The 15,558-nt window shown below is 36.5% G+C and overlaps 1 long non-coding RNA gene and 1 pseudogene across 4 annotated transcripts; one reads left to right on the top strand and one right to left on the bottom strand.

Moving 5' to 3' along the window:
* The first annotated feature begins 161 nt into the window (after positions 1-161).
* LOC107928171 (momilactone A synthase-like) lies at positions 162-6,494 on the top strand (annotated as a pseudogene).
* Positions 6,495-9,045: 2,551 nt separating this feature from the next.
* LOC107928207 (uncharacterized) lies at positions 9,046-12,169 on the bottom strand. Of its 4 annotated transcripts, XR_005909625.1 has the most exons (4): positions 11,430-12,077; positions 10,817-11,178; positions 10,593-10,676; positions 9,046-9,253 (listed from the first exon to the last, which is right to left on the bottom strand). It is a non-coding gene; the product is annotated as an uncharacterized lncRNA (long non-coding RNA). The 4 variants fall into 4 exon arrangements; XR_005909624.1 differs by having other exon boundaries at positions 10,593-11,178; positions 11,430-12,081; XR_001692575.2 differs by having other exon boundaries at positions 9,046-10,676.
* Between the last annotated feature and the right edge of the window lie 3,389 nt (positions 12,170-15,558).

The following is a 15,558-nucleotide window of genomic DNA, read 5'->3' as shown; positions in this document are numbered from 1 at the left end:
AGTCTACAAGCTAGGATGATGAAATCGTTGAATTTTCAGAACATTGTTACCTTCCCTGAAGCTATAAAAGACCAGAATAACATTGAGTTGAAACCACAGCATCCCAAGCATTCAATCAAAAGAAAAAGCAAAGGCGAAATTCTATTTTCTTCGTTAAAACAATGAGTTTCGGGTCCTCAGAAACCAAAAGGTAATTAAATCTAACGATTCCGCAAATTCATATTTCACATTTAGAATTTTCTTCTTTAAGATAGGCTTACCAATGTGTTTTTAAAGTGAAAATGGTCGAACTCGAAGCTTAATTCGGTTCATATAATTAGTCCTTGAAGATATGATATTGAATAGGTTTGGGTCCAACTTTTAGTATCTAAACCTTATTTCTTCTTTGTTTGATACAGACTGGATGGCAAGGTGGCACTGATAACTGGTGGTGCCAGTGGCTTAGGAGAGTGTACAACCAGACTATTTGTCAAACATGGAGCCAAGGTTCTGATTGCTGATATTTATTGGATACCTACAATCTTTGACTTTTCAAAGATGAATAGTGGCAGAAAGTTGGCACCGAAAGGCACCGAAAGTAGAAAGTAAGATTAGTTGGCATGGGATAATTACAATTTTGGTCCCTAATTGTATAGGGACATTGCAAGTTGATCTTTAAACCTCAACTATAAATAGGCCTAACCATTTCTTACTTTCTTCATCCCACACTTGCCATTCTCTACTTAAGGCAATTGTTCTCTCTCCCTATTTGTAAACTTTCACTTGTATTTTTGGAGTGAAATATATTTGGTAGTGCCCGAGGACGTAGGCAAAATTTGCTGAACCTCGTTAAAATTCTAGTGTTCTTTATTTTTGTTCTGCATATTTTGCAAGTGTCATTGTAGTGATTTATTGTGCTATTAAATTACGATAGAGGGATATTCTGGCTAGGAAAGATCTGGTATGTAAGCGATCCTCGTGATCCACCTCTCTTTCTTGGGAATTGAACTTAGTGTGATTTTTTAGTACAATAATTTTACTCTTTCACACGCTTCCGCGCAACAATTGGTATCAGAGCCAGGTTCGTACTTAGGGAATACGACCGTTTACAGTACTATTTACGTATACGACACTATTCACGTATACGATACTATTTACGTATACGGCACTATTCACGTATATGGTACTGTTCACGTATACAGTAGTTGAGATTGAGGAGAAAATGGCAGCAGCATCGTCATCAGCAAGGACTACTGTGACAAATGCAAAATTTGAAATAGAGAAATTTGACGGTACCAATAATTTTAGTATGTGGCAGTGTGAGATCCTGGATGTCTTATGTCAGCAAGAGCTGGATATAGCCCTTGAAGAAAAACCTGACAAGATGGATGACAAGGAGTGGGCCAAGATCAATAGACAGGCGTGTGGTACAATCCACCTATGTTTGGCCAAAGAGCAGAAGTACTCCGTCATGAGAGAGACATCAGCGAAGAAGCTGTGGGATACATTGGAAGAAAAGTTTCTAACGAAAAGTCTTGAAAATAGGCTTTATATGAAAAAGAAACTTTTTCGGTTCACGTATGCACCCGGTATGTCGATGAATGACCATGTGAACTCATTCAATAAAATTTTAACAGACTTGCTAAATTTGGATGAGAAATTTGAAGATGAAGACAAGGCATTATTGTTGTTGAATTCCCTTCCTGATGAATATGATCATCTTACCACCACATTGCTTCATGGGAAAGATTCAATCACATTTGATGCAGTCTGTAGTGCGTTGTATAGATCTGAGACTCGAAAGAAAGATAAAAGAGATCACAGAGATACAACTGCAGAAGTCTTAACAGTAAGAGGTCGTTCACACAGCAGCAAACCTGGTAGAAGGGGTAAGTCCAAAGGGAGACCAGCCAAAGATGAATGTGCCTTTTGTCGTGAGAAAGGGCATTGGAAAAAGAATTGTCCTAAGTTACAAAAGGGCAAGTCTATTTCTAATGCATGTGTAGCGGAGCATGATGAGGAGTCAGACTTTAGCTTGGTTGGCATGGCAATAGCATGTCAAACGGATGAGTGGATATTAGATTCGGGATGTACTTACCATATGTGTCCTGATAAGGACTGGTTTTCTAGTCTTGAAGAACTAGAAGGTGGAGTTGTTTTTATGGGCAATGATAGTGCCTGTAAGACAATGGGTGTAGGTACAATCAAATTGAAGAACCATGACGGCTCAATCCAAGTTCTGACAGATGTTCGCTATGTACCCAGCTTGAAGAAAAATCTCATCTCATTAGGGGCCCTAGAATCTAAAGGGCTCACAATCACTTTGAGAGATGGATTACTAAAGGTAGTAGCTGGGGTATTAACGGTGATGAAAGGCACTAGAAGAAATAACTTGTACTATTTAAATGGAAGTACAGTTATTGGATCAACATCAACAGCTTCTGCGAAAGATGCAGATTCAGAGGCTACCAGGTTATGGCATAGGCGATTGGGACATGCTGGTGAAAAAGCTTTGCAGACTTTGGCGAAGCAAGGCTTGTTGAAAGGTGCAAATTCTTGCAAATTGGAATTCTGTGAACATTGTGTTCTGGGCAAGCAGACGAGGGTAAAATTTGGTTCAGCAATTCACAATACGAAAGGAATATTGGACTATGTTCACAGTGATGTGTGGGGACCTACCAAAGTGGCTTCTTTGGGAGGTATGCACTATTTTGTCATTTTTCTTGATGATTATTCAAGAAAAGTATGGGTGTATCTAATGAAAAGAAAAAAATGAAGTTTTGGATGCATTTCTAAAGTGGAAGAAGATGGTGGAGACTCAGACAGGTCGAAAGGTCAAACGACTTCGATCAGATAATGGTACTGAGTACAAAAATGATCCATTTCTACAAGTATGTCAAGATGAGGGCATTGTGCGACACTTCACTGTTCGAGATACACCACAGCAGAATGGGGTGGCAGAACGCATGAATCGGACTATACTGGAGAAAGTTCGATGTATGTTGTCCAATGCTGGATTGGGCAAGGAATTTTGGGCTGAGGCAGTTACATATGCGTGCCATCTAATTAACCGATTGCCATCAGCTGCAATAAATGGAAAAACTCCTATGGAGATGTGGACTGGTAAACCTACTACTGATTATGATTCTTTACATGTTTTTGGTTCCACTGCATATTATCATGTAAAAGAATCTAAGTTAGACCCAAGAGCAAAGAAAGCATTATTCATGGGTATAACTGGTGGTGTAAAAGGATACCGTCTCTGGTGTCCTGATACAAGGAAGATTGTTTTCAGTAGAGATGTAACTTTTGATGAATCAACCATGATGAAGAACGAGGATTCACAAAAGGATGACAAAACCAGTAGTACTTTACAGCAGGTGGAGTTTAAAAAGGTTAATGATGATCCAGCTAATATTGAAAGAACAAATGATGAAGAAGTTTCGACCCAAGAACTTCTACAGCAACAAGATTCAATTGCATATAGGAGGCCAAGAAGAGAGATTCGTAAGCCTGCTCGCTTTGACGATATGGTGGCCTATGCACTTCCAATTGCAGATGATGATGTTCCTTCCACTTACACAGAAGCAATAAGTAACTCTGATGGTGTAAAGTGGAAGCAAGCTATGAATGAAGAAATGCAGTCTCTTCATAAAAATAGGACTTAGGAGTTGGTGAGACTGCCCAAAGGAAAGAAGGCAATTGGATGCAAATGGGTATATGCAAAGAAGGAAGGATTTCCTGGTAAAAATGAAATTCGATACAATGCTAGATTGGTAGCAAAGGGTTACGCTCAGAAAGAAGGAATAGACTACAATGAAGTGTTTTCTCCAGTTGTGAAGCATTCGTCTATTTGAATTTTGCTAGCCTTGGTTGCGCAATACGATCTTAAACTAGTTCAGCTTGATGTGAAGACAGCATTTTTACACGGTGATTTGGAAGAGGAAATCTATATGACTCAGCCTGATGGATTCAATGTTGCTGATAAAGAAAATTGGGTTTGCAAACTGACAAAGTCGCTTTATGGATTGAAACAATCTCCGAGGCAGTGGTACAAGCGATTTGATCAGTTCATGAAAGGGCAAAGGTACACAAGAAGTAAATTTGATCATTGCGTATATTTTCAGAAGCTACAAGAAGGAACTTTCATATACTTGCTCTTATATGTTGATGATATGCTGATAGCATCTAAGAGCAAAGTTGAGATTGAGGGATTGAAGACTCAACTCAATCTCGAGTTTGAGATGAAAGATCTAGGTGAAGCTAAGAAGATTCTTAGCATGGAAATATGTAGAGATAGAGCTCATGGCAGAGTTAGCTTGTCTCAGAAGCAGTATTTGAAGAAAGTACTACAGCAGTTTGGCATGAACGAGCAGACCAAACCTGTAAGTACCCCGTTGGCTTCTCATTTCAAGCTTTCTGCACAACTATCTCCTTCGACGAATACGGAACGAGAATACATGTTGCAAGTTCCGTATTCTAATGCAGTGGGTAGCTTGATGTATGCAATGGTGTGTACAAGACCCGACATTTCACAGGCAGTTAGTATAGTGAGCAGGTATATGCATAATCCTGGAAAAGGACATTGGCAAGCTGTGAAATGGATTCTACGGTATATTCAGAAGACCGTGGATGTTGGATTACTGTTCAAGCAGGATAATACACTTGGTAAAGGTGTTATTGGGTACGTTGATTCTGACTATGCCGGTGATTTGGACAAGCGAAGATCAACCACCGGTTATGTGTTTACACTTGCTGGAGGACCAATAAGTTGGAAGTCTACACTACAGTCTACAGTTGCATTGTCAACCACAGAAGCCGAATACATGGCTGTAACAGAGGCTGTAAAGGAGGCTATTTGGTTACAAGGTATGGCTAAAACCTTGGGGTTGGTTCAGGAGCATATTAACGTGTATTGTGATAGTCAAAGTGCTATTCATTTACCAAAGAATCAAGTCTATCATGCACGTACAAAACATATCGACATACGATTCCATTTTGTGCGGGAAATTATTGAAGAGGGGAAAATTTATCTTCAGAAGATCAAGACTGCAGATAATCCCGCAGATATGATGACCAAGGTGGTAACAACAACCAAGTTCGAACATTGTTTGAACTTGATCAATATCCTGCAAGTTTAACAGTTGAAGAAGGCACTATTAAGTATTGTTGTCAAAGGTAGAAAGAATTGTGTGAAGATAAGATTATCCTAATCAAATCTTCAAGGTGGAGATTATTGGATACCTACAATCTTTGACTTTTCAAAGATGAATAGTGGCAGAAAGTTGGCACCGAAAGGCACCGAAAGTAGAAAGTAAGATTAGTTGGCATGGGATAATTACAATTTTGGTCCCTAATTGTATAGGGACATTGCAAGTTGATCCTTAAACCTCAACTATAAATAGGCCTAACCATTTCTTACTTTCTTCATCCCACACTTGCCATTCTCTACTTAAGGCAATTGTTCTCTCTCCCTATTTGTAAACTTTCACTTGTATTTTTAGAGTGAAATATATTTGGTTGTGCCCGAGGACGTAGGCAAAATTTGCTGAACCTCGTTAAAATTCTAGTGTTCTTTATTTTTGTTCTACATATTTTGCAAGTGTCATTGTAGTGATTTATTGTGCTATTAAATTACGATAGAGGGATATTCTGGCTAGGAAAGATCTGGTATGTAAGCGATCCTCGTGATCCACCTCTCTTTCCTGGGAATTGAACTTAGTGTGATTTTTTAGTACAATAATTTTACTCTTTCACACGCTTCCGCGCAACAATATTCAAGACGAATTAGCCCACTCCCTTTGTCAAGAGCTTGGAACGGAAAACATCAGCTATGTCCACTGCGATGTAACATGCGAATCCGATGTTGAAAATGCTGTAAACTTGGTTGTCTCCAAGTACGGAAAGCTAGATATCATGTTCAACAATGCAGGCATTACTGGTGACAGTGAAGTAAGAGTGACAGAAGCCAGCATTGAGGACTTCAAGAGAGTGTTCGATACCAATGTATTGGGTGGTTTCTTGGGTGCCAAGTATGCTGCCAGGGCCATGGTCCCGGCTAAGAAAGGCTGCATACTCTTCACATCAAGTATTGTTTCAAAAATCAGTACGGGCCTCCCCCATGCATACAAGGCATCAAAGCATGCCGTCACAGGGCTGACGAAGAGCTTGAGCGTGGAGTTAGGTGAGCATGGAATTAAAGTTAACTGCATTTCGCCTAACGCAATTGTGACCCCATTGTTCCAAAAATCAATTGGGAATTTTGATAAGAAGAAAGGAGAGGAAATGCTTGCGGTTTCAGCAGTGTTGAAAGGCACCGTATTGGAGCCTGAAGATTTTGCCAATGCGACACTGTATTTGGCAAGTGATGAGGCTAAATTTATTAGTGGTGTTAACTTACCAGTCGACGGAGCGTATAGTCTTAGCAATCAGTCATGGAAAATGGGTTTCGCAGCACTTTTTGAATAAATCAACAAGTCCTCAACTTTACTCTTTCAACAGGTTTTCTTAAATAAGGAAAGTAAAACTTAATCCAAAAATTATGCTTGTAATAAATTGTATCATTGAATTTGATCAATACTACTTGTTTTGTTGTTCAAATGAGCAAATTAATTTCATTTTTTAATTTAGGTTAGACAATGATTGATCTAGTCAAGAGAAAATTTAAGCACCCAAAATCATAAGAACTGATTAGAATTTACGATCATTTTCTTAAATTTAAACGATTTTCTTATTTCCTTTTCCTAAAAATCAAATAATTTTCTTAAGATATTATACCAAGAACTATATATTTTTATTAAAAAATGTACCAATATATACTTTGAGGGGAGGGGGGAATTAACTCTCTATGTTTCAAGAAGGAAATAAATTTTAAAACATTTTCTTGGATTGTCAAGAAAAAACTCACAATGCTTATGAGTCATATTTTATGCTTATTAATATAAATAGAAAAAAAATATCTTCAAATTATTATGTTTTTTTTTAAAAATTGGTTTTAAATTTCAAAACATTTTAATTACATTTCAAATATTTTAGTTTTATTGGTTAGTCTGAATACTTTATTCTTATTAAAAATAACTATGTGAATTTTAAGAATTTTTAACCATTAAAATTCTATGTTAAATATATGTCCATTACAATACCATTTTTTGTAATGTGCCTACCAAGTGAGAATTTAATAAAAAATTAGAATGTTACACCAGTGAATTTAATAGAGCAATTTTATAGGTGTTTTCCTGGAATATGATACTTCAAATCTAGGAAAAAAAAATCACAATTACATGAGGGTAAGAGTACAGATTGATGTTAGGAAGCCTTTGAAAAGGAAGAAGTAGGTTTCATGCAGTGGGGTTAGGTCATATGTTAAGTTTAAATATAAACGACTATCGCTTTTCTATTTCTACTGTGGACAGTTGGGCCACAATGACTCTTTCTGTGAGATAAAAATGATGATAGGGGTAGATACAGATGAATTGGGTTGGGATTTATCATTGCGAGTGCAATCTCGAAGAGCCCTTTTAATGAATAGTATATGGCTACGAGAAGAGGAATAAGGAAAAGGGGAAGGAAGATGGATGGAAAATCGGTCTGTGGGATCAAGTCATAGGGATGGAAATATAAAAGAAAGAAGGGGAAAAGTTATTGACCCAATTTTGGGGTTTAGTATTGAAGGAGGGGTGTTATCTGTTGAATGGTAAAAGGACAAAATTGGATCTAGAGTATGGCAATGGAACATGATGTGGAAGATGAGACCTTAGTTGGGAAGTAGGGGAAAAAGCGAAGCATGGGGGAAATGGAAGATTTTTTTGATAATGCAGAGAGTGCTAATGCAACTACAAGAAATAGAAAAATAGTGGAATTCGACCTTTTATCATCGGCGGCTACCAAGAGGCAAGTCGACCGGGTGCAATGAAAATAATAAGCTGGAACGTCCGTGGTTTGGGGAGACTACGGACAGTTAAAAGACTTCGGCAGATGCTGAAGTTACATAATCCCCAAATAGTATTCTTTATGGAGACAACAGTTGGTAGACAGCAGATGGAACGAGTTCATAGAAGATGTGGTTATACGAATGTCATTGAAGTCGAATCAGAAGGTACGAAAGGAGGATTGTGCTTAGCATGGGGAATTGATGTTGATATAACGCTATGCAGTTTCTCTAAAAGACACATTGATGTGATCGTTGTTGATAAGGAAAAAAGGATGCCAATAGAGATTTACAGGTTTCTAAGGATCCCCATATGTGCAGGATGGAAATGATTCATGGGCTGTTTTGAAAAGTTTGGCTACTAATGTGGAGTTCCCATGGTTTGTTGCTAGAGATTTCAATGAAATTATGTATGGTTTTGAAAAGAAAGGAGGATTGCCTAGAGATGAGAGGAGGATGGAATTGTTTCGAAGAACACTTGAGGAATGTCATTTGTATTATGTGGGTTTCAAAGGTAGCTGGTTTACTTGGGAAAGAGGAAATTTACTAGAGACGAACATAGAAAAAATGTTAGATAGAGGAGTTGCTAATACGGAATGGATTAATATGTTTCCAAAGGTGAAAGTTCAGCATTTAGTGCATTCATTTTCTGATCACTGCCCACTTCTTATTAATACAAGGCGGCATGAAAAACGATGGAGGAGCTATAATTTTAAATTTGAAGCTTGGTGGTCCTTGGAGGAGTCTTTCGTTAATGAAGTTAAGAGCTTGTGGGAGAAATCATCAAGAGAGCTGGTACAGAAATTAGACTTTTTGAAAAAAGGATTAAAATGGTGGGCTGAGCAAATTCAAAATGAAAGGAAGAAGACAAAATAGGTTATCATATGGAAATTAACAGAGTTGGCTGAGGAAGAAAGAGATGATAAAACCTTGGCTAAACTGATTGATATGAAAATCAATTTAAATTTTAAGATCGAAAAAAAAGAATGTTACTGGGAACAGAGGGCCCAAATAGATTGGTTAAAATATGGGGACAGAAATACAACTTTTTTTCATGGTCAAGCATCACAGAGGAGGAGAAAGAATCTCATTCATAAGTTAAAAAACGAAGACGAAAGAGAGATAGTGGACTTGCAAGATATGAAAGGTGTTGCACGGTCTTATTTTAAAAGATTGTTTTCAACAGAAGGAAGGGGGAATTATGAACACATATTAGAACGGGTTGAACGTTGTATCTATGAGGAAGATAACCGGAAGCTGACAGCAGCATATACCAAAGATGAAATTATGGAAGCAGTTTTTGCTATGGGACCCACAAAAGCATTAGGAGAAGATGTTTTTCCAGCCCTATTTTATCAGAAGTGTTGGCAAATAGTCAAAGATGATGTCACCACTTTTTGCTTACAGATATTAAGCAGCGTTAAAGAGGTAAGTCCAATTAACTCTACAAATATAGTACTTATCCCAAAAGTTCCTAGTCCTTCTAATATGTCACAATTTAGGCCAATTAGCCTATGTAATGTTCTTTATAAAATCATTGCAAAGGCTATAGCAAATCGATTAAGTGGAGTCATTGGAAAATGTATTGATGAGGCGCAAAGTGCTTTTGTGCGAGGTCGACTTATTTTAGATAATTTGCTATTAGCTATGAAATATTGCACAAGTTAAAACATAATAGATTGGGGAAAAAAAGGGTATATGGCTATTAAACTTAATATGAGTAAAGCATATGACAGAGTGGAATGAAAGTTTTTAAACAGAATAATGTTATGAATAAGGTTTGATCAAAGTTGGGTAAATACTATAATGAATTGTGTAACTACGGTTTCTTACTCAGTAATCATCAATAGACATATCGGAGAAAAATTCTTCCCAGCTAGAGGACTTAGACAAGGGGATCCACTTAGCCCGTTTTTATTATTTTTATGTGAAGGACTGTCAAGCCTATGAGACTACCAACAAATAGGGGTTTTCTAAAAGGTGTTAGGATTAGTAAGAACGGCCCGCAAATATCCCATCCCTTATTTGCTGATGATTGCATTCTGCTTGGAGAAGCAACAAGCAGGGGAGCTAATCTTTTCAAGAACATTCTATGCGAATACAAGTCTTGCTCAGGACAATGAGTAAATTTTGATAAATCAACTATTTTTTCAGCAAGAATACAATGGAGGAAGATAAGAGATTAGTTGTCAATTTTTTGGGGGTACGAAGCTCTAATGAACTAGAACGTTATTTAGGACTGCCTATAATGGTGGGTTGGGGGGAAAAATTCTTTTCAAAAATTGAAGGATAAAATTAAAAAATGTATTGATAACTGGAGCAATAGGTTTTTATCGCAAGAACGGAAAGAAGTATTCATAAAGGATATTTTTCAGGCTATTCCGACTTATACGATGGCCTGCTTTTTATTACCTAAAGTACTATGTAACGATATTGAGTGTCTGGCCAAGTTCTGGTGGCAGGAGGGACATGGGAAAAGGGGAATACATTGGTGCACTTGGAAAAATCTTTATTCCTAAAAAGAAAACGGTGGTTTAGGTTTTAGAAATCTTGCTCAATTTAATAGTGTTGCTGGCAATACAAGGATTGCGACTTTTTAATAATCCAAATTCGTTATTAGCCAGAGTTCTAAAAGTAAAATATTATCCGCGAACATGTTTTCTTAAGGCAGAGTTAGGGAATTTACCTTCACTCACCTGGAGGAGTATTTGGGCAGCAAAGGGTCTTCATCAAAAAGGATTGTACTGGAGAGTGGGTAGAGGGTACATCTCTATTTGGGAGGACAGTTGGATACAGGGGATCGCGAAAAGTTGAAGGAAAAAGTAGATCAAATAATGGGGAATTACAATTAGACTCAGACCTTATTGATAATTCAAATAGGAAATGGATGGAGGCCTTGATTAATAATACCTTTCAAGCGGAAACAACTCAGAAAATTTTACTGATGCCGTTAGCAGAGATAGAGTATGAAGACGTCCAAGTCTGGAAGGGAGAATTATTCGGTGAATTTTCTGTACACAGCACCTATAAACTATTACAAGAGGCTACCCTAAATCCTACTAGTTATTTATTACAGACCAAATATAAAGAATTTTATAGAAAATTATGGGGCTTACAGTTACCCCCAAAAATTACAATGACTATTTGGAGAATCTCCTGAGACTATATTCCCAATTTTGTTAATCTCAGGTGCAGGAAAGTCATTACAAATGATGAATGCCCTCGTTGCCGGTCCTGGTTTGAAGAAAGCCTCCATGTATTTTGAGAGTGCCCTATAACAAAAGAAGTTTAGAATTCGTTAACTTGGGTTTTTAAGAAAGGAACTGATGCTCAGTGTCGACTTTTTTGTTATGCTTTATGGTCGATTTGGATTTCCCGAAACCAGTTTATACATGAAGGGAAAAACAAAACGGGATGGGCTTTAGCACAAAGCATTTAGAGACAAATGGCAGAAATGAAGGAGTGAGAGCAATGAAGTTACAGAAGACTACGATCAGAAGTTGCAGGATTCAGGAGGACTTACCAAAAGCAACGATTCAGTTCGACGCAGCGTTTGACAGAAGAAGCTCCAAGTCAGCAACAGGACTGGTAGGATGGGACCAAAAAGGGGATTTGTTGGTGCTTAAGACGGTGGTTCACAACAATGTTTCTTCCTCGTTCGTAGCAGAGGCGTACACATGTTTGGAAAGTATAAAGTTAGGAATCTCACTAAGAATGTTATCAATCAAAATCATGGGGGACTCCAGAACAGTTATTAAAAAATGTTGAAAGCTTCACTAGATAAATTAGTGATTGGGGCTATTATCAGAGATATCCATAATAAGAAACCATGTTTCCAGTAACTAAAATTTCAATACATTAATAGATCAGAGAACTCGCATGCACATAGGTTGGCAAAAAGTGCTCTTGACAGAGAGGAAAACGTTTACCTGATAGGAGTAGATCTGGACCGGCATGTTCTTGCCTGGGAGAGGAGAGGACCAAGAAACCCGGATTGAAGGAGAGAATAAAGGAAATGTTTTCAAAAGCAGATAGCAAACTTAACCTTATCTCTTGGGAATTGCTATCGTCAGAAAGTTGGATTTCGATTTGACTAAACGGTAGAAAATGGATGCCAGCCGTTTCAGATTTGATTGGGGTAGATATTCTATTTACTTTTCATTAAATGCTTTGTTTCTTTTTTAATTATTAGGAGGCTATCATTTTAAAAACAGTGAGGCCGGATTTCCATTTTTCATTTGGTTGTGACTTGGGCCAAAGTTCGGGGCTTTGTTTGCTATTTTTAATTCAATTAAGTACCCAATCATTTTATCAAAAAAAATAATTTTAACGGTGTTAACAATTAGATCTAATATTTTAAATCAAAAAATTAAAGGGATTAAATTTTCAAACACAAAAATATTGGGACTGAATACAAATATGGAGAAAGTACAAAAACTTGGAGCATATTATAACCTTTATATTTTAACTTTATAATTTATCCCTAAAATAATTAATCCAATGTGAAGCATGAGTCGAGAACCATACTAGTTACTTGTCTATACTTGTATTAACTCTATTACTGGCTTGATCTCACAAGTCAATTGAGCACTAATTCAGTTATGATATTACTAAAATATCCTTTTATGTACAAAATAATAAGTATTAATATGAGAGTATTTTTTTATCTTTTCATTTTTTAATAAATTAATACTATAATAAAATTTGAATTTAGGACACATGCATATCAGTCATTTACCTTTTCCATTTCAACCAAAGAATTTGATTTTTATGAGTTTTTAAGAATTATATATATTACCAGAAAATACATATATATATCACCTTATTTCAGAGTATATATATACACATTTCCCTACCCTCACAACAATATAACTATAAATACAACTATCTAGGACCATACATATATATTCAAGGCATGAAACTTTATATATATGCAACCACATGAAAGTAAGCCAACTCGATCCACAATAAGCATAGATTAACTCTAGTGTTTGCATGAAACCTTGTATCATCATACACAATAAACATCTTCAAGCTCTTGCATGAAAATCCAGTTTCATGGCATAACTTCACGTAACATAAGTCATTATATACTATCATGCTTCATATGTTTTTCATGTGGAAAACACATCACTTTCTGTTTCAGAAAGAATGCCCAAACCTTTCTAGAAAAATCATCAATGATCATCAGCATATAATTAGCGTCACCCCTTGAAGGCACTTTAGATGGTCCCCAAAGATTAGAATGAATATAATCCGGTGCTCCCTTCGTGTTATGGATTCCTTTAGTGAATCGAACTCTCTTTTGCTTCGGAAAAACACAGTGTTCATCGAACTTCAGTTTGCTAATGGCTTGTTCATCAAGAAGTCCTCTTTTGGTCAATTCTGTCATGCCATTCTCACTTATATACCCTAGACGCATATGTCAAAGTCTAGTAATATCATCATCTGACAAGGAAGAGGAAGTGACAATTACATCACTTGTAACAATTGAACATTGTAAAACATATAACTTGACAGTCTTTCTGTGCCCTTTCATCACAACGAGGGAACCCTTGCTAATCTTCAGAGCCTTACATTCAGTTGTGTACTTGTGCCCTTTGAATCAAGAGTACTTAACAAGATCAAATTCCTCTTCAATTTTGGTACATGTTGTACGCCACTCAGTGTCCTGACGACTCTATTGAACATCTTCATTTTGATCATGCCAATACTTTCGATTTTACATGAAATATTATTTCCTATCAAAACAATACCTTCAGACACTGTTTCATATGTTGTAAACCAATATCGATTGGGACTCATATGGAAGGTGCAACTAGAATTAATGATCTACTCCTCGCTCACTTTAGGGTTGTTCGAAAAAGCAACTAGGAGTTCACCATCATTGTAGTCTTTTACAACATTAGCTTTACAAGATTGTTCTGGTTTTTTTTCCTTTTTGATTTGCTACCTCCCTTTTGATCTTATTCTGCAACTTATAGCACCCAGACTTAATGTTCCATTTCTTCTTGCAGAAGTTATAGGTTTTACATCTATTTCAAGATCTCGATCTACCCTTAAATTTACCGAGAGGATTTCTTTCATGTGTTCTCCCATGATTATCATCAGTATTTCATTCTTGTCTCTCACGAATAATGAAACCCTTCCCTGAGAGTCGGATCTAGACACAAGATGCTTCATCTTGTCATACGATGTTAAGGAAGCATACACTTCATCAACTGTGAGAGATTCGCGACTATACAAAATCGTATCTCTAAAGGTTGAATAAGATGGGGACAACGAACAAAGTAGAATTAACTCTAAATCTTCCTTATTGTACTGAACCTCATTAGCCTCTAGGTTTGAGAGGATTTCTTTAAACACAGTTAAGTGTTCATACATAGACGCACCTTCCTCCAAATAATGAGCATAAATGTGTTGTTTCATATGCAACTTGCTAGGTAGGGTTTTCGACATGCATAGCTACTGCAACTTTGCCCATAATGCAGCGACGGTCTTCTCCTTCATCATGTCATGTAGAATTTAATTCGATAGATACAGATGTAATTTCGTTAAAGCCTTTTGATCTTTTCATTTTTTCTCTTCCTCTATCAATTTTGAAGGCATCTTATCTACCCCTAGTAGCGTATTCTCGAAATCCATCTACGTAAGAACTGCTTGTATCTTTATCTACCACAACGAGAATCTAGTTTTGCAATCCAATAGCAAAATATCATACTTCATTATCGCCATTACCGTGATCGAGACAAGCAACCCGAAAAGCTCTGATACTAATTTGTTAAAAAATGAACATTAATAATAGCAATGTAAAAAGATAGCAAAGAAAAAGAAAGAAAAATAGAATACACAAATTTTGGGGAAAAACCATAGGTAGAGGAGAAGAAAATTTACTAATTTCGAATTCAAATGATAAAAGATGAGTTTCGACTACATCTATTTATAGGTTGAAAAAATCTAATTCTAATCAATGTTAGATATATTATGCTAATAAATGTTAAATATATTATACTAATAAATACTAAATCTTCTAGAAAGAAAATATATTTTGTTTAACTTGACTTGCAAGCAATCTCTTAGAATTTGGGTCATGCAACTTTAACATTCTGTGATCTTTGTATTAAATAGTATTGAAAAGCACTAGACCTGGTACACATTTCACAAAAGAGGATGGCTAAAAATAATGACCAACTTTGAGAATGAAACTGACAAAACTTATTCATAAAGGAAGTTTAAAAATAGGAAGGATGCCTTGAAAAAAGAATGGAAGGCCTGGAAAAAGCTTAGAGGCAAAGATACTGGTCTAGGGTGGAATCTTATAAAAAGAATCGTCGATGCATCAGATGACTGGTGGGAGAGTAGACTAAAGGTACATTAATAATTCTTATCATTTTTGTTTTTTTCTAATTTATAAGGTTATTGATAATTTCTTATTAAGCTGTCAATTTATATATAGGTTGTGCCTCAAGCTCAAAAGTTTAGAACTTCGAGCATTGATCCTGAATTTGAAGGGAAGTTGGACCAGATGTTCATAGGGATAGTTGCCACCGGTGATAAAGCATGGGCACCTTCTTTAGGTACACTTCTTAGTAAATTTTTTGAGGATGATGACAATGACATACTTGAAGAGAATGAGGAAGAAAATCTAATAA

The sequence above is a fragment of the Gossypium hirsutum genome, chromosome D01, assembly GCF_007990345.1.
Source record: "Gossypium hirsutum isolate 1008001.06 chromosome D01, Gossypium_hirsutum_v2.1, whole genome shotgun sequence".
In the NCBI taxonomy this organism is placed as follows: domain Eukaryota; kingdom Viridiplantae; phylum Streptophyta; class Magnoliopsida; order Malvales; family Malvaceae; genus Gossypium; species Gossypium hirsutum.
Note: the sequence above shows the minus strand (reverse complement) of the source record. Positions and strands in the feature narration are given on the sequence as shown.